The sequence below is a fragment of the Carassius auratus genome, chromosome 22 (genome assembly GCF_003368295.1).
Source record: "Carassius auratus strain Wakin chromosome 22, ASM336829v1, whole genome shotgun sequence".
Lineage (NCBI taxonomy): Eukaryota > Metazoa > Chordata > Actinopteri > Cypriniformes > Cyprinidae > Carassius > Carassius auratus.
In genome coordinates, this window is record NC_039264.1 from 29,480,635 (window position 1) to 29,508,296 (window position 27,662).

At 36.5% G+C, this 27,662-nt stretch overlaps 1 pseudogene; it reads left to right on the plus strand.

Moving 5' to 3' along the window:
* Window positions 1-260: 260 nt before the first annotated feature.
* Window positions 261-26,336, plus strand: LOC113040295 (SLAM family member 5-like; annotated as a pseudogene).
* The last annotated feature ends 1,326 nt before the right edge of the window (window positions 26,337-27,662 follow it).

The following is a 27,662-nucleotide window of genomic DNA, read 5'->3' on the forward strand; positions in this document are numbered from 1 at the left end:
CAATGACAGGAAATGTCTGGTGGAAGTTACTGCAGCCAAAGCAGAAACAACCACTTTAAAAGTCATTTTCTCAAAACCATGACTTCTCGCAGTCATTAAAACATACATTGTTTGTGTTTAATTTAAATTATATCACTAGTCTTTGCTAAAATTCAGATAGACATAAATTTAAATGGCCCCTCTGAGTTTTTTTTTTTGTTGTTGTTGGAAATTGACAATTAAGCTATAGTATTTGTTTTTAGACTAGACTACTAAATGAATTTACCCCAAACAAGAGTGGGAGAGGTCATGAATCAATAAAGTATCATTAAAATGATGGTAGGCAGCTCTGCATAAAACACGAGAGACTGTGGTTTATAAAACAAAAAAAGACCAGTACAACCCACAGCAGACACGCAACACAGACTTCAGCAGTTTTCATCTCTGTGATCTCCGTACACTCACTACAGGACTTTAATTTCTCCTTTTCTGAGCTGCCGAAGGAAATGTTTTGCTTCTCTGTTTTTTGCTGTTTGAGCTTTTGGCATCTGGTTGGTAAGTCTGAAACATTTTTATAGTTTCAGTTGTACCAGAATCATAATCAAACTAGCATTTCATTGTGTTTGGTCTCACATTCAGTGAATGCTCTATTGACATCTTAAATGATGAAATCAGAATTTATAGTGTTTTAAAAATCAGTTGTTTTTTCTGCCTGATGGTACAAGCATCTGCAATATAAATAAAGCTTACATCCAATCAGAATTTCAGACCGGAAAGCACATAAATCTTGTTTTAAAATGTTTAAAAAAAACTACTTACAGATAATGCAGTTTCACTGATTTATGTCAGTCTGTGTATTTGTAATGGGACTGTAATACAGTTCATCTGTATCTACCTGTACTATAGATTCTGTACAATAAGTGTCTGTTTGTTACTGAAATAACCGATCATTATTAATACCAGTCTGAAATAAGATCATACTGTAGTGTTTTGATGAACACTGAAGAAGTATTATCCTATGCCCTGTTGTGATTTACTAGAAAGCTAAAGAGCTAGTTTGTTGTACTTTTAGAGTTTTAAAAAGCTGCGGATTTAAAAAATAGAGCAATAAAAAAGTGAAATTGAGTGACCTGTGCATTTCGTTCATAGATTTTTTTGGGGAAACAACCACAAATGTTGTTCACACACCACTGATGAGTAGAATCCAGTATATCTTTGCAATGTTTCGCATTAAACTTCATATACAGTATGTTGTTGTCACATATTCTGATCTAATGGTTATACGTTTTGTTTTCAGTAATTCTACTCACCTGAGATCATCACCAGAGATGCTGGTGTCCAGTTAAATGAACTCAAAACAGATCCGTCTCTCTGGTGGTTTGCGATGTAATGGCTCCTGCACTTTATTTCACTTCTGATATTTCAGTTTAATGAGAGCCAGTGCTAAATGTCCTCCACAAACAGTCTGACATGAACTGACTAAAATCAGCTCAGACTTTTCTGAAAAAAAACAACAACCCTCACTTCACCGCAGTGTTCAGAATCTCAAGAAAGCATCATTTCAAACCTGCAAGCTTTAAGATAAGCCTAGATTAAACCAATGTTTATTTATTTATTTTTACACTAACAATGTGTAACTGTCTCTTCTCCAGTGTTTGGTGTTGAAGATGAAGTGAAGTCAGTGTCAGTGATGGAGGGAGAATCAGTTACTCTACAGACTCATGTTACTGAACTACAGAAACTTGATCTGATAACATGGACATTTGGATATCCAGAGACTCGTTTAGCTCAAATCAATAAAGAGGAGGGAAATGTCTACACATATGATGATGTTCTTGATGGGAGATTCAGAGACAGACTGAAGCTGGACAATCAGACTGGATCTCTGACCATCACAAACACCAGAATCACAGACTCTGGAAATTATACAGTAAACATCAAAGGCACAAAAGCAACCACATACAGATTCAATCTTACTGTCTATGGTGAGTCACGGTTACAGTTGTGCTTGTTCTGTCTACTATTTATTAGAAAAAAATATCTTAATGTGGGTATCTTACCAGTGGCTTAACTTTCATGATTTGACACATTTCTTAAACATTTGATGGTCATCCATCATTCCCTCACATCTCTTTACCCTTTATTTAAAAGACAAAAGTACAAAGAACAGATTTCCAATTATTTATCTGGCCAAATGAATTGTATTTTGTATATATGAGCAAATTTAGATTTTTATAGCTGCAACACACTCCAAAAAAATCGGGACAGGGGCAAATTTACCACTGTGTCACATCAACTGTCCTATTAATTAAACATTTTAATAGTGTGGGAATTAAGGATGCTATTAATAGTTGGCCAGTCAAACATTCAAAAGTTGTTCTGTGTACTTTAAGGTTCCAGAGGATTAGAAAATCACTGATTATTGATTTTACTGCATTTTGCAAAATGTCCCAAATGTGACATTGTAATTTGGGGTTGACAATACCAAAAACTATAGTTATTTTTTTTTTTCATATACGATGAAAAGGTTCAGTGTGCGTGTTTGCTGTCTGTCCTTATATAACACGAATATCACAAAATACCTAATTCTATTTCGTTTTTATTAAATGTTAAATTCTGTTTAGGCTATATTTAGGTTAATCATATTTTCTGTAGCATTTTTCACAGACTTCACTCTTTTCCTCACATTCTCCAGTCTCTGCATCTCAGAAAATACTGATCTCTGCAGCGGCTGCTGGATTTCTGTTGATTGTAGCAGCAGTCGGGATCTACTGGATCTACAGGAGACACAGAAAAACAGACCAAGAAGGTAAGAGTATCCTATCGCTGACAGATCTGCAAAAGTACAAAAACTAATCGTAAAGCATTAAAATAACAAGAAGAATACATAGCTTTAAAAAAGAAAGGAAAAGAAACAAATTTAATATTGATTTTTTTATTATTATTATTTAATTATTGTTTGTAGGAACAGATCAGACTGGTAATGAAGAGATCACATACGCTGAAGCGACATTCTTCAAACAAAAAGCACAGAAACTGGTAAGAGAATTTATAACTGTGTCATTAATGCATATTTATTAAACTATATGTTTATATCCCATTATCTTCCATCCCTCATTTCTTCTGTAGTAATAAAAACAACATTAATAACAATAATTATGATTACTACTACTATTACTACTACTACTAAATATTGATAAAAAAAAATAACAATTAGTTTTATCAGTACTATTAATAAATATTAAGTAAATGTTACAAACACGCCAGGTTCCACCTCCACACAATCTCAGCGCACACCCTCACCTGAATATTAGATCACCTCCACCTGCTCCTCATCACCCACTCATAAGCGCTGCACTACAAAAGCAACACAGTCCGGTCACGTTCACGACAAGATCATTCCTGTATGCTTACTATAAGGACTAACTCCTCTTCTACTCTGTCCAGAGATTCTCTCCGAAGAACCCAGTTCCACGAAGTGTGGGTGTGTGTGGTTCACCGTCCCTCCAAGAAGTCACAGCCTTACTTGCACGGATCCTAACTCCTTGTCACTCCTCACTTCCTGCTCCTCTGCTTGTGTCATTAAAAATAAACATCTTCACCTGTCACCTCCTCAGCTTCCCGAGTGATCCGTAACAGATGACCGGACCAAGACCGACAGGCACAAGCATGAGCCTCACAGACCCATTCCAAGATCTGGTAGATACACTCTGTCGAACACTCATGGCAGTCCCAGCATCTCCTCCACCAGGCGAGCACTTCCGCCGACCCTGTCATCACTTCCTCACCTGCCGTGCACGCCAGTCCCATGGCCAGGCCGGCGACCTACTCTGGTTCGGCGGATTTCTCCTTCAGTGTTCACTGGTCCTGGAGATGCAAACGCACATGTGTCCAACGGACCGCTCTAAGGTAGCCTTTATCATTTCCCAATTGCAAGGCAAAGCACTACTGTGGGCAGATTCACTCTGGACTCAGAATAACCCAGTTATCCAGTCTTATTCTAGCTTCATCGACCATTTCCGTGAAGTTTTCTGCAGACCTGCTTGGGACTCTTCGTTTGGTGAGAAGCTGTATATTTTAAAACAAGGGAAAATGTCTGTCAATGAATATGCCTTGCAGTTTAGGACTCTGGCGGCCTCCAGTGGATGGAACGAACAGGCTTTGCTGACAACCTATCGTCAAGGACTGGAAGCCCGAGTGCGGTTGCATCTCGCTGCATATGAGGATACCATCGGCCTCGAGAGATTCATCCAGTTATCCATTCGCTTCGCCACTCGTATGCAATCGTGCTTAGAAGAACCAGCTCCCCAGAACCAGCCAGTGAACCTATGATTGTGGATTCCTACCACCTCACGATGGCGGAGCGTCAAAGACGGCTGGACTTCTGCACCATGAGGAGATCCATCTGCTGGTTCTGGAGGAATCCACCGCTGACGTTATCTTATGGCGCCCATGGTTGGAGCACCATAACCCCGTGATTTCCTGGAGAACCGGCGAGATCCTGAAGTGGGGCGAAGCCTGTTTCCAATCATGCATCTCCGGTTGTCCCATTCCTGTTGAGCACCCCCCTGAACCACTACCAGTCTACTCCACCTCTATCGAGAGCCCGATCGAGCACCAGTCCATCACCATTCCTCAGTGTTACGCCCCCTTCAGCGATTTCTTCTGCCCTAAGCGGGCCTCCAAGCTGCCTCCACACCGGCCGTGGGACTGTGCAATTGATCTGCTGCCAGGTGAACCAGTGCCAAAGGGAAGGATATATCCCCTATCCGTTCCCAAGGAGAAGGCCATGCAGGACTATATCAAGGAGGCGCTGGCCCAAGGGTATATTCGTCCATCAACCTCTCCTGCTGCTTCCAGCTTCTTCTTTGTGGCAAAAAAGGATGGAGGTTTGAGACCATGCATAGATTACAGAGCTCTCAATAAAATCACTCTTAAATTCCGATACCCACTTCCCCTCGTCCCTGCAGCCCTGGAACATCTCCGTGGTGCCACTGTGTTCACCAAGTTGGACCTCCGCAGCGCGTATAACCTCATCCGGATACGTGAGGGGGACGAGTGGAAGACCGCCTTCATCACCCCTACTGGCCACTATGAGTACTGTGTTATGCCGTATGGACTTAACGCCCCCTCTGTATTCCAGAACTTCATGAGGTGCTCCGGGATTTCCTCCACAAGTCCTTCCTAGTATACATTAATGACATATTGATCTACTCCCGGAGCTTGGCAGAACATCATCGCCACGTTGCGGAGGTCCTGCAACGCCTGAGGGACTACCAGCTCAATCTCAAAGCCGAGAAATGTTCCTTCCATCAGCCCTCAGTGCAGTTCCTTGGATACACCATCGACCGCAGTGGCATCCGGATGGACCAGGGGAAGGTGAGCGCAGTCAGGGACTGGCCCTTTCCTACCACTATCAAGGAACTGCAACGATTCCTGGACTTTGCAAATTTCTATAGACGATTCATACACAATTTCAGTTCTATCATCAGCCCTCTTACCAACCTTCTCCGCCAAAAGCCCAAATCTCTCTCCTGGACTCCAACAGCCACAAAAGCCTTCCAAGCCCTCAAACAAGCCTTTACGACCGCTCCACTCCTAGTACACCCGGACCCCGATCAACCTTTCGTGTTGGAAGTGGACGCCTCACCCACTGGAGTGGGAGCGGTCCTTTCCCAGCAGCAGGGGAATTCCAGTCGCCTCCATCCATGTGCCTTCTTCTCCCGGAAACTCAACCCGGTGGAGGTAAACTACGACATCGGGAATCCACAAGAACCTTGAATAACTTCGAGCAGTTAATAGACTCAACCCCAGACAGGCCCGCTGGGCGTTATTCTTCACCCGCTTCCAATTTACCATATCTTACCACTATAATGGTGATGATAGAATGAATGGTAAATAGTAAGGTCTCATATCCGCGGCTATAAGCCTACCAATGATGATGTCGCCGCGGTGATGTCTTTTGCCCTGTTTGAGTCAGTTGGAAATGTCTGTGTAAATGCTGCGGGGATAGTTTGTTGCTTGTATGTTTCTCCTCTTTTTCGTCTTTACCCAGATACTGACACACTAATGTGATGTCGGCGTAAATTAGTTGACATGTTTCAAGTATTCCCGCTGTTTTTTTTTTTTTTTTTGTATTCCCGCTGGTGTACCCTATTGTCATGTAGCAGATGCGACATACCGTTGTTGTTTTATCCACCACTCTCTTGCCATCACCATTATAGCTTACAGGGAATCCAAAGTGCACCCAAACACCAGAACTGTTGGTTATTGGAGGATCTTCTATTTCTGGTGTGTTAAACGCACTGTCCACCGCATACCGTGCATGAACTGCTCGCTCACTCAGCGCGTACTGAGTGAGCGAGCGCCTGACTGAGTAGCCATAAACATATAAGTTGGTGTTTTTTTCTTCTTCGGGGGTGTCAGGGGCGTTGCCTGTTATGTCGTTTGGGTTATTGGGCTACCTTGTTGAATGCATATTATATTTAACTTTTTTTTATATATATATAATTAATAAGTCCAACGAACCGTTCGGTACATAATGCGTACCATGTACCGAACCGAAAGCATCGTACCAAACGGTTCAAATAGAATATGCGTATCGTTACACCCCTAATGGCCAAGGTCAGATGCAGATCTCTCATCCTCGTAAAAATAACTGTAAAAACACTTCTAACATGATTCAGTCCAGTAGTTTTTACTAAACAAGCACTGTTAAACTGTCTCACTGGAAACTAAGTCCTTCAGAAAGTTAATGTGAGAAAAAAGTAGCCTATTTCTACTGATTTATGCATGAATGTGCGTAATAAAGGAAACATTAAAACATAAATGTCACTGCTATGACATTACAATATATGTAATGCAATAAGAATCTTAAAAAAAAGTGGTCAAACTGCTCAGCACATCTTAACATCCTGAAGACTGCCACACTGAATGTTTAATATATTATTAAACAATAAGTGGTTTTGAAAAATGTTTGTGTCTCTTTCTATCTTCTGTCTTTGTTTTTCAGGGAGCCAAAAAAGAGGATGAGGTGGTTTATGCAGATGTCGTCGCAAGAAATGGATCAAATCCCTAATCAATAATATTAGTAAAGCACGCTAGAAAGATGGCTATAGTGACAAAGCAGATCATTAAGCTTTCTTTCTGCCCGAAAATGTTTTCATATTGTTTTGATCAAAATAAGTGAAAAGACTCACTTGATGATTCTAGGCTTAGCTTTTATTAACATAAACACTTGAGAAAACCACAACATGTTAAATTTGGGGGTAAAACCAGACACTATTTATTATACTGACTACTCTTCAATTTCTATTTGGCATCTTATATTCAGTGTGACTTTTTGTCAGAAACTATTCAAAGACATCCTTTATATTTGTGTTCTACAAGGGGTTACACGGATAGTGTTAGTTAGCAAGACAAACCCAGCTTTCATTAGAATATGCAAGAATATACACAAACTGCACAATCAAAAGTGAATTCACGTGTAATTTAATCAATTTATATTAAGAGCAAAAAAAAAATTCAAGAAGTTTATCAGTTAGCTTTTGGAACAAAATGGTGTGTGAGAAAAAGCCACATACTAAAGAAAACCTCACTGTGTGAGATTCATTCTCCAGATACAGATTTGCTCCAACTCGGTAACCACTACCTGACAAGATGGTTTGAGGACTCTGTGACTTGCTTTGTGGCTGCCAATGTGTTCTGTGTGGTAATCTAAGAAGCCAAATCAACAGTAATACTGCTCAGGTCCCTCGATGCAAGTATGTGGGAATTTTGCACCTGTTTTATGTTCAACCAGATGAAAATTGTGAAGTAAAATACATAAATACATGCATAACAAATTACTCAAACTACGTATTATTATTAAGCAAAGCATCCTGAAAATTATTCTAACTGCATTTTGTTTATTTTTGCATTGTGTGACATTTTTTTTTCATAAAATTCCATAATATGCAGTGGTTGAAATGGCCAAGATTGACTGAGTGGACCCTAGTTTGGGACATATTTTTGAAACGCTGACAAAAGAAAATTCCATTACTTTATGCATGAAATGTGCTCACGTTTGAAGGTTATTATGAACAAAAACGATGGAAGTCATTCATTAGAACAAACATTAAAACCATTTAAAAAAAAAAAAAATGCTCTAGTTTGTTTGCTCTTTGACTTTGAATATGAACTCATTTACTATTACTTCAGTATTTGTTGTTGTGGTTTTTCTTCCCTTAGTTTTATAGCGGGTTACAATGACGACTTATTAGGGGCATACTGCCACCAACTGTAACGGAGTATGTAGCATAAATTATGTTTAATAAAGCCATATTTAAATAATAATAACTATGTATATATATATATATATATATATATATATATATATATATATATATATATATATATATATATATATAATTTAAGCTTCTCTATTAAGAAAAAAACAAAAACCAAATCAAATCAATAAACTCACATAATAGTAAACAATAAATCAACACCAGTATCGGATAGTTTTATGTTAAAGTGCAATTAAGTGAATGTATCATAGCATGAAAGTAAAGCACAGTTATAATACTGTACAAGCAATCACGAAAGTAAAATACTTTAACAGTAAATAAATATGCAAGGCATTCCAGCAAAAGCGACAAGTTTTTAAATGTAAAATAATTAACAGTTCAAGTGTTTCTAGAAACTTCTGGAAGAGAAAAGAGTGATAACATTCCACAAGTCACTCTGATCTGATGCTTTTTTCATAAAAAAAAAAGAAAACACATTAGATAAATTCTGTTTCTCACACATGTCATTTCACATCAGATATTTTAGCTAAAAAAGGAGGTATGCATTACATTCAAAGAGCAATAGGTATAAAACATCAGAATTAGATTTATATGCACACATAATATTCATAATGATGCTGTTGTAAGTATTATTCTTCAACAAAGGCAGGTCTGTGTCCTCTGGCTCATTTCTTCTGTATGGAGAATCTGAAAAACAATACAAGATATTAAGAGACACAATTAGAAAAATGTGAGTCAATATTTTTGAAGTGAAGAATTCACTCGGTCAGAAAGATATCTGGATACTATAGATAAACACAATCTATATATTACTCATGCTGGGAGAAGGGCAAATACAACTCTGCAGACGGACACAACATGATCATCTTACATTTCCTGATTAACAGAAATCAGGAAGTGCTTTTCTGTCACATATTTCCAAAGAGAACCAGTGATGATGACATGACTAATCTGTCCAGTCAAACCCTTCATCCAAACTAGTCACACATGCCGAAAACCAGAATAAATGTTAGTAATATTGATAATTAATGGATTTATTACACTACAAGATTCAAGTCAAACACAAGAGACGGTCAATATCAGTCACAGAAGCTCACACTGTAGAAGCAAAGTCATATCACTGCCATATGTAATGATACTTATTTCTAATGCTGCTAGATAAAGAACTACCTGAGCAAAAGACATAAAATCACAAACATAAAAGCCACAAAAAGGTTTAAACATTACCTGCTACGTTTAGATTCTACAGCACAATAAAGCTCAATATTATTTGTATTTATGAACTGTTTAATAGTTCCCATAATTATCAACACCATGGTTTTGCAGACTGGATGTGGTTATCATGAACAAAAGTGCGTTTTCCTGAATACCATCATGATTGCAAGCGTGATATTGAACAGTTGAGAAAGAAAGAATGTAATGTTAATGACATACATTGTTGACAATGAATATTGTCTGTTTTTCACCAATGAAAATAGTTCAGAACAAAGCCACATCAGAATGAATCTGCGTTTTTGAACGAATCAGCTGAATGAATGAATCAAATGACTCTTTTAGACAGTGTCAAACAAACCACAGAAAGCATAACTGCCCAAAGTTCAGAAGATCCACATCCTTGGCTACAATACTTACATATATCTTTTTATCCCGTAGCGATCACAGCAGTAGCTGCAGCCACCAGCAACACAACACCGCCAACAATCACTGTGACAGCACCTGAAGACGGACCTAGGAGAAGGGCTGGACGATATATAAAAAACAACAAATATATCTCAATTTTGTCAAAATTTTTACGACATTTGATATACATCTCAATATGTTTACAATTAAGTAAAAAAAATGATTTTTTTTGACCATTAGGATAAAAAAAAAAAAAAAAAAAAAAACTATTTAGAATAAACAGCTTATTTAAGCAGTTAAAAAAATCTAGACCAAGTGATCACTTACTGCTTTTTATTACATTAACACATATGCCTATATGTAACTGAAGCAGTGCAAAACAAGTACAGAAAGTGCATTCTGTCGACTTTTTAGAGCATGGAATTCACAATTATTAAACTATGCAGCTGGGATAAGTATTTTATTTAAAATACAACTGTCTGCGGTCTTAAGAGAAGCTCTATGGCATGAAACTCCTATTGACACTAGACACTAAAAACCCTCTTAGATGGGGAGCTAGTTGCTGAAGCACATACATACATATATATATATATATATTTTCAGAAGTAGCCACCTTTTGCTTTGATTACTGCTTTGCACACTCTTGGCATTCTCTTGATGAGCTTCAAGAGGTAGTCAGCTGAAATGGTCTTCACTTCACAGTTGTGCCCTGTCATGTTTAATAAGTGTGATATAAATGGGGTTGGGACCATCAGTTGTGTTGTGCAGAAGTCAGGTGGATACACAGCTGATAGTCCTACTGAATAGACTGTTAGAATTTGTATGATGGCAAGAAAAAAGCAGGTAAGTACAGGAAGACGAGTGGCCATCATTACTTTAAGAAAGGAAGGTCAGTCAGTCCGAAAAATTGGGAAAACTTTGAAAGTGTCGCCAAGTGCAGTCACAAAAACCATCAAGCGCTACAAAGAAACTGGCTCACACGTGGACCGCCCCAGGAAAGGAAGACCAAGAGTCACCTCTGCTGCGGAGGATAAGTTCATCCGAGTCACCAGCCTCAGAAATCACAGGTAAACAGCAGCTCAGATTAGAGACCAGGTCAATGGCACAGAGACACATCTCTAGAACAACTGTTAAGAGGAGACCGTGTGAATCAGGCCTTCATGGTAAAATATCTGCTGCTAAAGAAAGGCAACAAGCAGAAGAGACTTGTTTGGGCTAAAGAACACAAGGAATGGACATTAGACCAGTGGAAATCTGCTTTGGTCTGATGAGTCCAAATTTGAGATCTTTGGAACCAACCACCGTGTCTTTGTGCGATGCAGAAAAGGTGCACGGATGGACTCTACACGCCTGGTTCCCACCGTGAAGCATGGAGGAGGAGGTGTGATGGTGTGGGGGTGCTCTGCTGGTGATGCTGTTGGGGATTTCTTCAAAATTGAAGGCATACTGAACCAGCATGGCTACCACAGCATCTTGCAGCGGCAAGCTATTCCATCCAGTTTACGTTTAGTTGGACCATTTATTTTTCAACAGGACAATGACCCCAAACACACCTCCAGGCTGTGTAATGGCTATTTGACCAAGAAGGAGAGTGATGGGGTGCTGCGCCCGATGACCTGACCTCCACAGTCACCGGACTTGAACCCAATCGAGATGGTTTAGGGGTGAGCTGGACCGCAGACAGAAGGCAAAAGAGCCAACAAGTGCTAAGCATCTCTCGGGGAACTCCTTCAAGACTGTTGGAAGACCATTTCAGGTGACTACCTCTTGAAGCTCATCAAGAGAATGCCAAGAGTGTGCAAAGCTGTAATCAAAGCAAACGGTGGCTACTTTGAAGAACCTAGAGTATGACATTATTTTGATGAAGGATTGTGAAAGTCTGACAGTGTTGAGCACTACTGTAGGGTTAACCCTGCATGCTTTTAAAAGTTGCAAATAAACATTCATTAGAAATTTCGAAAAATTATCAAAAGTAATGTTACTTTCCTTTAATAAAGTAATTGAAAAAGTTACACTACTATTACATTTTAAATAGGGCAACTTGTAATCTGTAAGCTATTACATTTCCAAAGTAACCTTCCCAACACTGCAGTCAGCATATCTCTACACTGCTCATGTGCATAAAGTTAAACTTTCAGCCATTGCTGGAAATCACCATCTTTGATTTGCTTGGTCTCTGGCAGTGTGAACCCATCATTCAATTAGAATATCATAAGTAATGAGATTTAACAGTTAAAAATACTCTAAACATTGTAACATTGTTATTACTATGCTTTTGCTGTTAGACCAACAGGAGTCAGTCACATCGTTGTATCTTGACTTACATTATCAGTGCATTAAAGGGATAGTTCACCTAGATATGAAAATAGTCAGTTTTCTCACCCTCGAGCTGTTCCAAACCTGTATTTCTTTCTTTCTTGTGCTGAACACAAAAGAAGATATTTGAAAGAATCTAGGTAACCAAACAGTTGCTGGTCCACACTGACTCATGGTATTACTTTTTTATACTGTAGAAGTCTATGGTGACCGGCGTCCGTTTGGTTACCAACAGTACATTCTTCAAAACATCTTCCTTTACATTCAACAGAACTTCATACAGGTTTAGAACGACTAGTTTAAAAACAATGAGATGATGATGACAGAATTTTGAATGCAGATTTGAATGTTCTGGTAGGACTCTGTCAATGACTAAGTTTACATGCAGCCAATAACCTGTTCAAAACCGGAATATTAGCAATAACCCGGTTGTGCACGGCCATGTAAACACCGGCAAAAACCCGGATATGCTCATATCCCGGTTTTTAAAAACCGGGATATTATACCTGGGGTACCCGTTTTCTAACCCAAATATTTGGTCTTGTAAAAGAGTTTCGGCATATCCCCATCAAAATGTGTGTTCTGCGCATGTTCTATTCGCAAGGATTCTTGGTCTTTTGAGTAGAGACGGCACATAAAAAAAAACCTGCGTGCAGTATAGCGGAAGTAAACAAGTCGAGGTTAACATGGCGAGACGCAGCACAGCACCACACTTTTGGAGTACCAGCGCCAAAGCGCAAACAAGGACTATCGCTATCTGCCCCAAACTATTCATTATCCGCCTGCTGCTGCTGTTGTTGTTGTCTTTGGATACAGGAAGAAGAATCGGAAATGACGCATATTGCGTCTTACGTCCAGACGCTAACCGTGCGTCGCCGTTTACATCGGGATATTGGCGACTGATTACACATTCCGTGTATACAGGAGTAACTCTCTCTGCTCACGCATGTAAACGGGTTATCCCGAATGTTTCAGAAACCCGAATAGTGACCTTAACCCGACCATAACCCGAATTTTAACAGCTTGTAAACGTAGTCAATGATTAATAGACACCAGTGAATCACTTATTTAGAAATTAGATTGTGTGTGTTTGAATTGAGATCACGGTCTCTTTGATTCATTGTGCAGCTTTATACTCACAGCTTTCTGTAGGCTTTTTTTTCTGTATCACTGTAAAATCATGTAAAATATGCAGTTTAATAATCAGAGATAAAAATTTGTAAATATGCCAATTATAAGCTTTAAATGAATCAGACACTCACCAGTGACATTGAATTTCTTCCTAAAGGTGTTGATGCTGTTGGATACTTCATATTCTCCAGAGTCAGTGTTTCTGAAGTTTGTGATGGTGAGATTTCCAGTCTGACCGTCCAGCTTCAGTCTGTCTTTAAATTTCCCATCAATAGCATCCCCGTACACTGAAGGTTTATTATTATTTCTTACTCTAGCTATGAGAATGTCTTTAAACCTCCAATCTATCACATCATCTTGTTTTATTCCACTGAGACCAGAGCGTATTGTAATATTATTTCCCTCTTCCTCGGAGATCATTTCACTAAACACACATGCAAAACAAAAAGGAGCAGTTACACGGACAGAAAATGAAATTAAAATCACTTCACTGGCTGCATCTGAAAGTTGTAAAATGCTTTCATGGGCTGATTCACCAATGCACAACTGAATCCTAAGTTTATGTTACATTCCTCATCTGATAACAATGTTATATCTGTAATTGTCCATGATACTGTGACTGTGGAGCCTCACCAGAGAAGCTACATTTGAACTTTTGACTCAATTTCTACAAATAAATCAGCATTTTAGTAACTAAATATTGAATTGGTTTTCAACAAATCGCTAGACCCTTTTACTTCCTCAGAAGTCTGTCTGAAATCAGTGTTGCTGGCTTAGATTTTGGAAATATAATCTTCCATTTAAGTAAATATTTAAATAAACTAATAATAATAATAATCTGAACAGTATAAAGATCTGGGATTCATTTCATTATGTGCTCATGAATTTAAACTAGCACGGTTCCAAAAGAAAGATACAAACATATTTTTTATGGGACTGTAACAACAGATCAACATTTCTGTGTTGATTAAAGACACAAATTATCAACATCTTCCTTCCTAATGTCAAAAACAGACACCAGGATAACCACCTGTGCGAAAATTATACAAATAGTATGCAGTAGATTAAAAGAAAGAAATTAATTTAACACTAACAACCTGCGAATTTTAAGAAAACTGTTTTAAATGGGCTAGTTGCCTTTTTAAAAGTTGCAACGCTGTATAGTGACAATAAAAACAGAAACTTCTGTCCTACATTTATATTGTCGTGAAACGACAGACATTACAGAAGAGAAACCAAAGGTGTTTAAGGAAGAAACATAAATATTAACGTCACCTTCCGCGATCCACAACATAAAGAACAATGAGATGTTTTTCATATTGCTGGAGATTTCAGTAAAAACAGGATTTTCCGATAAAATGAAGACTATCAGTGAATATTGTTTGTAATCTTCTCCTCCGGTGTGTTTGTAGTAGGTATGTGCCGATCACAGAATCAATGACTGACTGAGAATCAGACTGAAAAAGCGAAGATATATCGACTGAGAAGCTACTGATGAGTTGTCTTGATTATATCTGAGTTTAACGTGTCTTTATCGTCTATTACTGTTTAAGTAAAAAAAGCGCCACGAGCACCTGATACACCTACGTTTTCTTCTGATATGCGTATCTTCTTCTTCTTCTTGATTTATTGGCGGTTGGCAGACCAGCTTTCGGCGCATTACCGCCACCAACTGAACTGGAGTGTGGAGGGTCGACAGGAAATGAAGAAAAAAAAGAAAGAAAGAAAATAAACCCCCATATTCTTAAATCAATTGCTGTTTCCGTTAAAACTCTCAATATTGCATATTACATAGGAATTCGTCCACTTTTTTTAGCCATAATATTTTCTAAACATATTGTATTATGCTCCATTTCCTTCATCCTATCCTTCTTGTCTTTTTTTATTATATGCTACGCAATTTATAAGAACATGTTCAACAGTTTCTGGTTCATTACACTTATTGCACTTCCCTGTAGGATGTTTATTGATTTTATGTAAACTATAATTTAACCCTGTATGTCCTACGCGAAGTCTAAAAATTATTGATGATTCTTTCCTTCTAAATATTGAATTCCAATCTCCTTTTCCCACTTTTTTTTCTGAACCTGAAACAGGTGTCTCCCCTTCATCTCTCTTTCCCAAAGTTTCTGCCAGATATCATGTGTCGCCTTACTTTCTGATTTACTCATATCAATGGGAATCTCTAAATTTTCTGCTTTTAAGTGTGTTTCTTCCCAGAGTATCTTCCACCTCAACAAAATGCCTATATAACTGATTAACAACCTCAGAGCTCACAACAGGTCTATAAAGGTTTATCAGTTATTGTTAAAAATCTATTTCCTTATGGAGTCCGACTGTTGTGCTCTTTTCTTTGAAATGGTTTCTTATTCATAGACTCTGTTTGCATATTCATAGACTATATTTGCATATGATAAAATAAGTTCTTTGAGCATTTTTACAGAATATGAATTCTTTGACTGTTGAACGTGGTGCACTGTTCGCTCAAATACAAACAAACAAACAAACAATTCCCAGACAGCAAGCAGTTTTGGCCCAGAACCGGCCCACATCTGGCCGGCATGGATTTCCCGAGGGCCGGCTGTTGGCCGGTTCTGGACCGAAAATGCTTTCTGTCTTGGAAAACATTTACACCACCAGCAACACTGACAAAGTGACATGATCTCATTGATTTCAGCAGACAGTTGTGGATTTCTGATAACACGAGCGACACACTGACCTTTGGCAACAGGATACAGCGACGTGATAAAGTTCAGATAGCCTATGTTTGTTTTTATGTAAATAAGAGTTTGCAATTGAGAGTTTAATTTACAAACATCTACTGAAATTGAGGAAGCAAAAAGAGGTAGTAGCCTATGGCATGTCTTAAAAATGCTAAAGAGGTATTATTAAACTAAGAAATTACTGAGAAGTGATGCTATTTTGCATGATAGTCAATCACCCAATAGACAAACACATACAAAATATAACAAAATATATTGTGTTTTTATTATTATCATATGGTTGTTTCTGCTTTGGCTGCAGTAACTTCCACCAAGTGTTTCCTGTATTTGCAACTCAGTGGTCAGGAGGAATCTTACACCATTGCTCTTTGCAATAATATTATTTTACATGCACAGCCTCAGATGGTGTATTCTCTTATTTTTAATGTAAAAGTTCAATTGCACCTGTGCTTCATCTGTACTTGGAATATATCGTACAGTCAAAGCAAAATGTATTCAGACACCTTCAACATTTTTCACGTGATCACAGTTTATTCACTATAGTTTCGAAAATCGTAATACATTATGACAAGTATACAGAGTTAAACTGTCAGGACAAAATCATCTTGATAATGTCAGATTACATTCATAGAAAGGTATGTCATGAAACAGTGTCAAATAAAACTTTTGGTCCCTAATTTGTATCAGCTTTACTGGTCGTCCACTGTATGAAGAATTTTTGGGTGTTTTATGTCAAAATATACTTTATTTTGCTGTCCTCACTTGCATAAATGAACTATAGTGTCCTGCACCCACTACTGTATTAAAAAAAATGGCAAAAATGATATATTATATATTATTAATGATATATATATGAATAATTTTTGTTTTGACGGGCTTCTTTTGTGGTGTTGTCCCATGCTGATCATGCTGATTTGGTCAGTCTTTCACTGACACCTTAGCTCCACATTGAGCATTTGCCACTATTTCAGCACAAGAACATGTATAGACAAAGATGATGAACTTTCTCCATCTATAAACGAAGCATCACAATGGACTGATCGACATCAAGACTTTAAGAGCAAGCTCTAGAAATTATTTCCAGCTTTTTTAACTCCTGACACCAGTTAACTTTTTTCTATAATGTACTGTAAACAATGTGTTAAGTAAAGTCATTCAAAATTTTTTTTGAGTTTTATTTGAGCGTGCAGATTAGATTAAATTCTGTTACAGTTAAATTTAGCTAGAAGTAAATAAGGTTCCCTTTCAGAGTTCCCTTCCTTTCTTTGAAATTGCTTTGCAGTCCTTTTTTTAAAAAACAGACAAATAAGCTATGGTTGTTTCTAGACTAGAAATTAAATTAGTCAGTGCAAGAGTGAGACAGGTCATTATCATTAATATGATGGCATGTAGCTCTGTGGTTTAGGAAAAAGAAAAAACCAGCTGACAACAGACACGTACTAACACAAACAGGAACTGTTTTCATCTCAAGTAATTACAGAGATCTCTGTAGGACTTTAATACATTTCTCCTTTTCTGAGCTGATGAAGAAAATGTTTTGCTTGTTTGTTTTTTGCTGCTTTTGGCATCTGGTTGGTAAGTATGAAACAGTTTTATAGTTATGATTGTACCAGAATCATAATCAAACTAGCATTTCTCTCTGAGATACTGCTGCATTTGGTTTCACATTCAGTGCGTTTTCTACTGACATCTTAAATGATGAAATCAGAATCTAGTGTTTTAAACATCCATTGGCTTTTTCTGTCTGATGGTCTGAAAGGGCATAAATCTAATTCAAATACCTAAAATAAAACCACTTATTTTCCTATGTTCTGAAAGCTGACTGTACAGATAATGCAGTTTTACTGATTTATGTCAGTCTGTGTGTTTGTAATGGGACTGTAATACAGTTCATTCAGATCATCTAGAGATTCTGTACTTTGTTTGCTACTGAAATAACTAATCATTATTAATACCAGCCTGAAAGAAGATCATATACTGTTGTGTTTTGATGAACACTGAAAGCTATTACACTCTCAGAAAATAAATTACATAATTGTACCTTTAGGGATACAATAGCTTGTCACTGGGGCTGTACCCTCAAGGGTAAAAATTTTTACCCTTGGCATAGGGTTCAAATTTGTACCCTTGTGATTTGTACCTTAAGAGACCAGTTTTGTACAGAGGTGGGAAGTCCAGGGGCCAAAGAGTAAAAGTCCAGCAGCCGATTTCACCAGAGTAACCAAGTCATTCCTTCCAAGTCACAAACGACTATCAAGTTAAATCCCAAGTCCTCAAAGAGTTAAAGTTAATGAGATAATTAAGTGACTATTGATTGTGCATTAGTGATGAACACCTGCTGTTATTGAGAATTACAGAGGATCAGATGTTGATGTTTTATTGGTTAAAATTATGCCACCATCATGGAGATCAGTGTTTGGTTTAATTGTGCTCTTGACCCTTGACTTGTTGTGCTAGATCTCTCTCTGTAGCTCTGCATGGGTTGTTGTGGAGAAGACAGAATTGTGACATTAGACAGTCACAATGAGCTGGTTTAACTAGGTCTCAAATATTACTGTTTTCTTTCTTATCACATGTTTAGGCTTTGAATAATTCCAGTGAAACTACAGCATGCACACAAAAAAAAGAATTGCTCTAATATTTACAGGGTATTGAATTTTTTTTTAATTTGTAACACATATAGAAGCTTGAACTCCAGTGCTTTTTAGACACACACAGACAGAGCAGTGAATACATGGCAGTCCTCTCTAACAACTAAACCACAATCCCTTCTCTTTAAACGTATAATCAAGAAATGTAATCAATATCATACAATCATCTGCTAGATCAAGAGTTGTATCAGCATGGCACAAATGTTTGCTTCAAAACAATAATTAAATTGTTTAGAAGCAAATTTTTAAACACTGCTTAAAGGCTCAAGAGCTCAGCTGAAGCAAATACTCACCACAATTATGGTGGCAAAGTTTTTTTTTTTCTTTCAATTGATTTCATGCAAGGCTGTGCTTAAAGTCAGTTGTAGTTCTTGTGTTTCTCTTTTCTCTTTAGTGATGTTGATTGTTAACAGCAGGTGTTCATCACTAATGCACAATCATCATTTAATTAGTCTCTTAATTATCTCATTAACTTTAACTCTTTGAGGACTTGGGATTTGACTCAAGACTCGTTTGTGACTTGGAAGGAATGACTTGGTTCCTCCTCTGGTGAAATCGGCAGCTGAGTTCATGGGTGGAGCAAAAATATGGCAGGACTTTTACTCTTTGGCACTTGGACTACCCAATCTGGTAAGAACAATGCGTTACCGTGCTATGACTTTGTCTCCACCAAAAGAAAGAAACAGAAGAAACCAGACGTTCTTTTAAATTGAGATTCAAGCAGCCAATCAGGGCTGGCTCTACAAATTGTACCTTAACCTTTAAAAGAAACGGTACATATATGTACCTTTTAATGTTTGGGAACATATATGTACCTTTTTGACCCTCAAAAAGGTACATACATGTACCTTAAGGTCCAATAATAAGCCCTATGGGGTACATTAGTGTAGATTGTACCTTGGGGGACAGAAATGGACTCCTTCTGTACCCCTATTTCTGACAGTGTAGCTGTATTTGTATTAATTTAGCTCTTTTGTTTTGTACTAGATATATTGTTCTGAACGTATCTTGTACACAGCAAAATCCCCAGTGTTGATTTAACACTCTGAGTGTAAAGTCTGTGGACTCATATAAACACTGAAGCAGTGTTAAAAGTAAAACACTGAAGCAGAGTTGAAGTTAATGAGATAATTACGAAATTAATTGGGTCATGATTGAGCATTATTGAAGACACCTGATGTTGACAAGCAGAATCACCAAACGAGAAAAATCACAATTTGTGTGTCATCATTATAGTGGTTAGTGTTTGCTTTAGTTGGGATCTTGAACCTTCAAATGTTTACTTTAGACTTTGTGTTGCTGTGGTAACAGAATTATAACATACAGACCAGAGCAAAGGCAATCATGTGTGCTATTGATTGTGGTTTGAACTAATTGTCATGTAGTGATCTGAATTAAGTTTTAAGAGCTTAAATTAAGAGGGAAAAACAGAGATAGCAATCCATCATTTTTGGCATAATATGACATGTTTTTCAAACTTAGTTCTACATAAAGAAAAAATATTTAGTTTAGACACACAGACATCAAGAATCAGTGTGAGCATCACAACAACGGTGACCATCAAAAAAGCATGTTGTAGCCAATAAAAACTCACCCATGGCTCCCATCATGCATTGCGGCCTGAATAAATTATGAGCTGAACGGTCTTTTTAACTTTTTATTCTAACTATATTTTATTTTGCTGTTTTTATGTGAATTTTTAGTATCTAGTTTTGTGATGTTCAGAGTAGATCGGTTTATCTGAATATGTTGTTTGTCACCGTTGTTGAGATTCATACGCTGATTCTTGTTATCTGTATGTGCCTAAAAAAAGACTCCTTGATTATAAAAAAAAAAAAAAAAAAAAAAAAAAAACTTGCAATGGCTACAAAATGAATAGAAAATGCAGATGCTTTCATTGTGGAATCAAAGTTGTTACAATCAATAATGGAAGTTTTATTTATAGAAAACACTATAAATTAGTTCAGTAACTCAGGTCAAACAACGATTACATTAAAACGTAATCATCACATTTTGTGAAACATTTTTTAATTAAAAAGCCACAAGCCAAGATCCCAACTAAAGCAAACACTGACCACTATAATGGTGACACACAAATTGTGATTTCTCGTTTGGTGATTCTGCTTGTTAACATCAGGTGTCTTCAATAATGCTCAATCATAACTCAATTAACTTCTTAATTATCTCATTAACTTCAACTCTGCTTCAGTGTTTTACTTTTAACACTACTTCAGTGTTTATATGAGTCCACAGACTCTACACTCAGGGTGTTAAATTAACACTGGAGATTTTGCTGTGTAGAGTGCAGTCTCTATATATGGATTATGTTGAACATGAAATAATCTTACATTGATAAAATAAATGGGATAAATAAAACAATAAATGACAACAGCAGAAGAACAAAAAAAAAATGCCCCTTGTGAAAATAGAGCAATAGAAAGGTGAAATTTAGAGATGTGTTTCTCGTTCATAGATTTTTGGGGAACTAACACAAATGGTGTTCACACAGACTATAAAATCATGACTGATGAGGAGGATTATGTATATCTTTGCAATGCTTTATATAAAACTTCATATAAAGCATGTTGTTGTCACACTGGTCTAATGATTAAATAAAAAATATTGTTTCTACTCGCCTAAAATCATCACCAGAGAGGTTGATGTCCAATTAAATGTACTCAGTCTGTGTTTTTTTTCTTGTAACGTCTGCAGCTTTATTTCACTTCTGAGGTTTAAGTTCAACAAGAGCAGGAGATAAAGGTCCTTCACACACAGTCTGACCTGAGATCAACTAGACGAAAATCAGCTCAAATGGTCACTTTTCTGAAGAAAAATAAGAGTTCACTTTACCACAGTGTTCAGAGACTCACTTAATGTCAAAGTCAAGAAGAAAGCATGTGATCATTTCAAAACTACAAGATTAAAGATAATCCTTGATTAAACCAAGTCATTTATTTAACTTTAACAAGAACCTTTAATAGTGACTGAAAATAAACTCTGTCTGTTCTCCAGTGTTTGGTGTTGAAGATGAAGTGAAGTCAGTGACGGAGGGAGAATCAGTCGATCTACAGACTCATGTTACTGAACTACAGAAACTTGATGTGATAACATGGACATTTGGACGTCAAGCGACATCTATAGCTCTAATCACTAAAGAGGATGGAACTGTCTCCACATATGATGATGTTCTTGATGGGAGATTCAGAGCCCGACTGAAGCTGGACAATCAGACTGGATCTCTGACCATCACAAACACCAGAACAACAGACTCTGGAAATTATACAGTAATCATCAAAGGCACAAAACCAACAACCACATACAGATTCAATCTTACTGTCTATGGTGAGTCACAGCTACAGTTGTGCTTGTTCTGTCTAATATTTATTAGAAAAACTAATCTTAATATGGGTTTCTTATCAGTGGCTTAACTTTCATGATTTGAAGTTAATTTCCAAAATATCTGATGGTCCTCTGTCACTCCCACAGCTTACAAGAATGAATACAGATACAGATACACAAGAATATAACACTGTAATTACATTTACAAACTGGTCTCTAATGCATCCTTTCACAAACTATGAAAAGTTCATTGTGTTTGTTGTCTGCCCTTATATACTAGAATACAAAATACACAAAATAAGAAATAAACAAATAAAAAGAATCACAAATACCTAATTCTATTTACTTTTAATGAAAAGTGAAATTTGGGTTAATTATATTTGCATAGCATCTTTCACAAAACTCTTTGCTTCAACAGCAGCTTTACTGAAGTCACATGAACGCGTACAAAGTAATAAATGTTTGCTGTGTCTCATTCATTGTTCGATATAAGTAAATATTAATATTTTAATGTTTAAATCTATTTCTTATGGCAACCAACCCGTAGAACTGACACTCAACATATAGTTCACTTTAATATATTTTAAAATAAGCAAGCATTATTGTAAGTTTGCAGTGTTATAATGCAAATTATGATATAAAATGCATAACTTTAAGATTTAAATAAGTCACAAATTAATAGCAAGACATTAACTATAAATACAAAATATTTGAGCATGATAAAAGAAGAAGTGACCCTAGAGACAGATTACTGAACAATATATCAAGAAGCAATGTCTTGTCAACTACTCCCTAAATTATTCTCTTCATTTCAGCTTATCTTCCTGTTCCTGTCATCAGCAGTAACACTTCACAATGTTCATCATCATCATTCTTCATCACAGCAGAATTGTTCACTGGTGTGTTCAGTGGTGAATGTGGGTCATGTGACTCTCTCCTGGTACAAAGGAAACAGTTTATTGTCCAGCATCAGTGTGTCTGATCTCAGCATCAGTCTCTCTCTACCTCTGGAGGTGGAATATCAGGAGAAAAACAGCTACAGCTGTGTGATCAACAATCCCATCACAAACCAGACCACACATCTGGACATCAGCAAACTCTGTCAACCATGTCCAGGTATATGAATGCTAAAAAAATCTTGTGACTGTAAAAGCTTCTTCTGAAATAGCATATATTTACTCACATTAATGACTCTTCTTTAGCCGTTGTGACACCAGGTCCACACTCTACTTCAAACTCTACTTCATATTCTCCAGGCTCTGAATCTCAGATAGTGTTGATTTCTGCTGCTGTGGCTGGATTTCTGTTGATTGTAGCAGCAGTCGCGATCTACTGGATCTACAGGAGACACGTAAGATTAGGTAAGAGTATCCTATTGATGACACATCTGTAAAAGTATTCAAATAATAATAAAACATTAATGTTGTTGATTTGTGTTGATTTAATGATTGTTGTAGGAACAGATCAGACTGGTAATGAAGAGATCACTTACGCTGAACCAACATTCCACAAACAAAAAGCACAGAAACCGGTAAGATCATTTATAACTGTGTCATTAATGAATATTTTTTAATTAGATGTTGATGTCCCACAACCTTCCTTCCCCTCTTCTTTCTGTTATAATAAAAACAATGACAATAATTAAAAATAATAATAATAATACATATGATAGCTATAATAATTCTTATTTTTAGTTTAAATTACATGTACAAGACCATTTCGACAGCCCTGACTGTGACAGTGATGCATAGTGTCAGTTAGGAGATTTTAATATATTGTTTATATTCACATATCACTGTAAATATATCCACTTAGCACAGTACAGCTTGAAGTTACTCACATGCTAGAGTGACAAAAACACATGCTAGATAAAGAGCGGCATTAAAAGACACACACACAAGAAAAAGAAAAAAAAACTAAAAGAATTCAATTTGGTACACTGTTCAAAAAAACTTTCAAATTTATGGTAAAATACAGGCAGCTGTGGTTGCCAGGAAATACCGTGAAAAAAATGTGGAATCTGTAAAGACAATACGGTATACTGGTTTTGTAACCCCTAAATTTTACAATAGACAACGTATTTTTTTTAACCAAAATCATGATAGAAAAAACAACCACAGCTGCTGGTATTTTACCGTAAATTTGACAGTTTTTTTTTTTTAACAGTGTAGGCTATTTGCACCTAAAGTGCTTGCACATAGTTTTAGTCATAATTTAATTCATGGCAAATATTCAAGTAAAAAACGTTGGGAGAAAATTAAATGTGTATTCATTTTTTTTGATCCATGCATTAGGTCTTAAAGTGACAGCAGCCCAGCATTTACTGCTCTTGACTGAATGATTCTAGTAGCTTTAATAAGCATTAATCTGTATCTTATACAGTGAAGACTATACAGCATTTTAGATTATGTGGCATTATTATTATTTCTCCTTCATTTTGATATTATAACAACCTTATTTTCAACAGAAAAAGTAAAAGCGCCCACCCTTAGCTTCAATAGTTAATAAGTTTTGATTTGAAGTTTAGTTTTGAAAAATATACATGGTCAGGGTCAGATACAGACCTCTCAACTTCACAAAACAACTGGAAAAACACTTCTAATAATTAACATGGCATAGTTCAGTGTGTTAAACTGTCTCACCGGAAACTGAGGTCTTCAGAAAACCAATGTGACAAACATGTTAACAGTTTTTGGATCATACTGCCCAGCACAACTTAGCACCCTGAAGACTAGCACACTAAATATTTGATATGTTAGCAAACAATGCACTTTGGCAGCAGTTTTAAAAGCTAATGTGCAGATCTGACATGTGTCTCCTGATTTCTTCGTATCTTTTAGGGAGTCAAACAGGAGGATGAGGTGGTGTATGCAGGCATTGTCACAAAAAGATGATCGAATTCCTCATTAATGTTGCAATTACAGTCAGTACAGTTTCCATGTAAGCTAGAAAGACAACAGATTATAAACCTTTTTATAATCTGTTATAGTCTGTTATAGTCTTTCTGCAAATTTTTTTCTTTTCAATCCTTTTACATGCAGCAGTGTTACTTTGTTAGTCTTCAGATGAAACTCATCTGAAATGTGTTATACATGTTATTTTTAGGGATATATTCAGTTAAATATTTACTTACTCTTAAATTACATGTGATTGTATAATGTTTTTGATCTTTTTATTAGAAAACGCTTCCCCTCCAAAGACAAGATTTTATAGCTTTCCGTGTTTTCACTGTTATACGCTTGGGGACAATATTACATACTTCTGAATGAGAGTAGAATCTTCCGATCAAAAAACACAGGCGATGAAGACACACAAATAAGCATTCTAATATGTAAGCATATGCATATGAAAAATAATAATACTATAAGTAATAAACAGCATATAAATCAAAACTGCCTAATGTTAACGAAATGTCAATCCAGGAAGTGGGAAAGGACGTGCAAGATTTGGGAGTGCTGATTGATTCATTCTTCTGCATCTATGCTTTGCTTATTCCACTGAATATAATCCACATGTACTGCAACCTAAAAAAAAAAAAACTCTGCCAGGGAAAGAGTTAATCACTTAATTAGGTCAATAAAACATGTCTCATGCTGAAAAAAAAAAAATGACGCATGCTTCAAAAATGTCCTTGACCCTGATTGGTTGAGCCACATTCGAAGCTGTTGTAAATTATTTTACAAACATACAGTACACCTTTATTTATGCCTGTGTGTTGTTTGGCAACCACACCGCTTCGTGCCTATTAACAACGCCCCTTAGCTGTTATAAATTAACTGTAATCCACTGGTTTATTGCTTTTATACATTCAATTATGTAAACATTAACTATTTACATTGGCAAATGAATGACGGTATAATGCAGCGTTGTTCGCACCCTTGCTTACTGCTTACCAAGATGATGTAAATGCAAACTAAAAATACACAAACAAGAATAATGTAGTCTGCAAAATGATGATTTTGTCACAAATATTATCAGCAGACGGATGATTTGGGTGTTTTTATTGCCGTGTGTAATGCATTTGACACTTAAGCAGCTGCAGTCACAATAAAACCTGCTTGGATTTCTCTGGCTTTGGAAAGAAAAGGGCTTTCATCTTCTGGTGGACAAACAACTTATGCATGCAAATCTATAACTGGACATTTGTGGTGAGTGTCAGCATGTGAATAGTGTGTGTGGGCGGGATGGGGTGTGAATGAACAGCAAACCTTTGAATGCACTTACGCAATTTAACTTCCTTGTTTGTAATCTGAAATTAACTGCTGCTTCTATAAATGCAGATGCTTCAAAAAAAAACTATTGTCAAAACAAGCTGTTACATTAGATAAAATATGAAAATAGCCCTATGTAAGTGAAATATCAAAAAGGATATTCTATGGCATCTGCATCTGTCTCTCTCTCTAAAAAGATCAGTGGTGTTAGTCTCAGTAGTTATTTTCAAACTGGCTACATTTTTTTTTTTTTTTTTCTGAAGAACTTTTTACCTGTCAACATCAGGGATTAAAACAAAATAGTTTGAAGTATGAATGTAACACCTGACTCACTGCAAGTTGTAAAACTTTATGGTACTGTATGCTATAAAAGGTGGGTTTTTTTTGTTTTGTTTTTTCACCATTAATATAATACACGTTGCATGAGTTCATCAGACACATGTAATTTAATGGAATGGAAATGGAAAGAAGGTTTTTTTTTTTTTTTGTCTGCAAACATTTTATAATTACAGCATCTTTGCTAACATGCACTTCCTAATTTTATTGAGCTGAGATGTGTTTTGATGTAAACATCAGATGTGAACATTTTAAAATTAATTGACCATACACCTAAACCTAACCCTAACCATGAATAAATCTCTAAAATCAGAGAAAATGTTTGATAAAAGACATTGATGTACTAGCACCAAACACTGATTGTATACCTAAACTTCACCAAAACTATAAACTGGTTCTTCGAATCTGATTGGTTAATCACAATGTTGTTCCAGGGTCAACAAAGATGTTGATCCAGGAATGTTGCACTTGGTAAAATCAGGTCCTGCTTGCTAACAAGGCCATGCTAAACCGGATATAATATAATAGGTCACACTGTTAGATTAGCACTCTCTAGTGTTCACAACAAGAATACTACTCTAAAGAAGCAGGAGCATCAGAACTTTCCAGAAAGAGCTGAAGACAAAGCAGTTGAAAGTTAATAGTGCAATCAAAAACATATCCAATTAATTGAATTCACTGAATTCATAATTCAAATTAACGTAATTTATTATTTTTATATATACAATAATAGGGCCCTATGAAATGATCTTTTTCTTTTATGTATTTTTTTTTTTATTATTATTATTCTGTGTTGTGTTTTTAAAAAAAAAATCTGGTAATCAAATGAAGGCAAAACATTAATATTGTATTCCAATGAATTAAACAAAACCTTTAATTTTTGTGCATTCAAAGTGCTGCGCAAAATAATTGTTACTCTGTTATTTACACATGCTATTCTTTGTTTGTTATGAGAGGATTCGTGAGCATTCATTCCCCAATATGCTGTTATTCTGCATTTATACATGTCAGAAAATCCCTTGCTCACAAAAATTCCAATGCAAATACTGCATAACCATGCCATGGTGG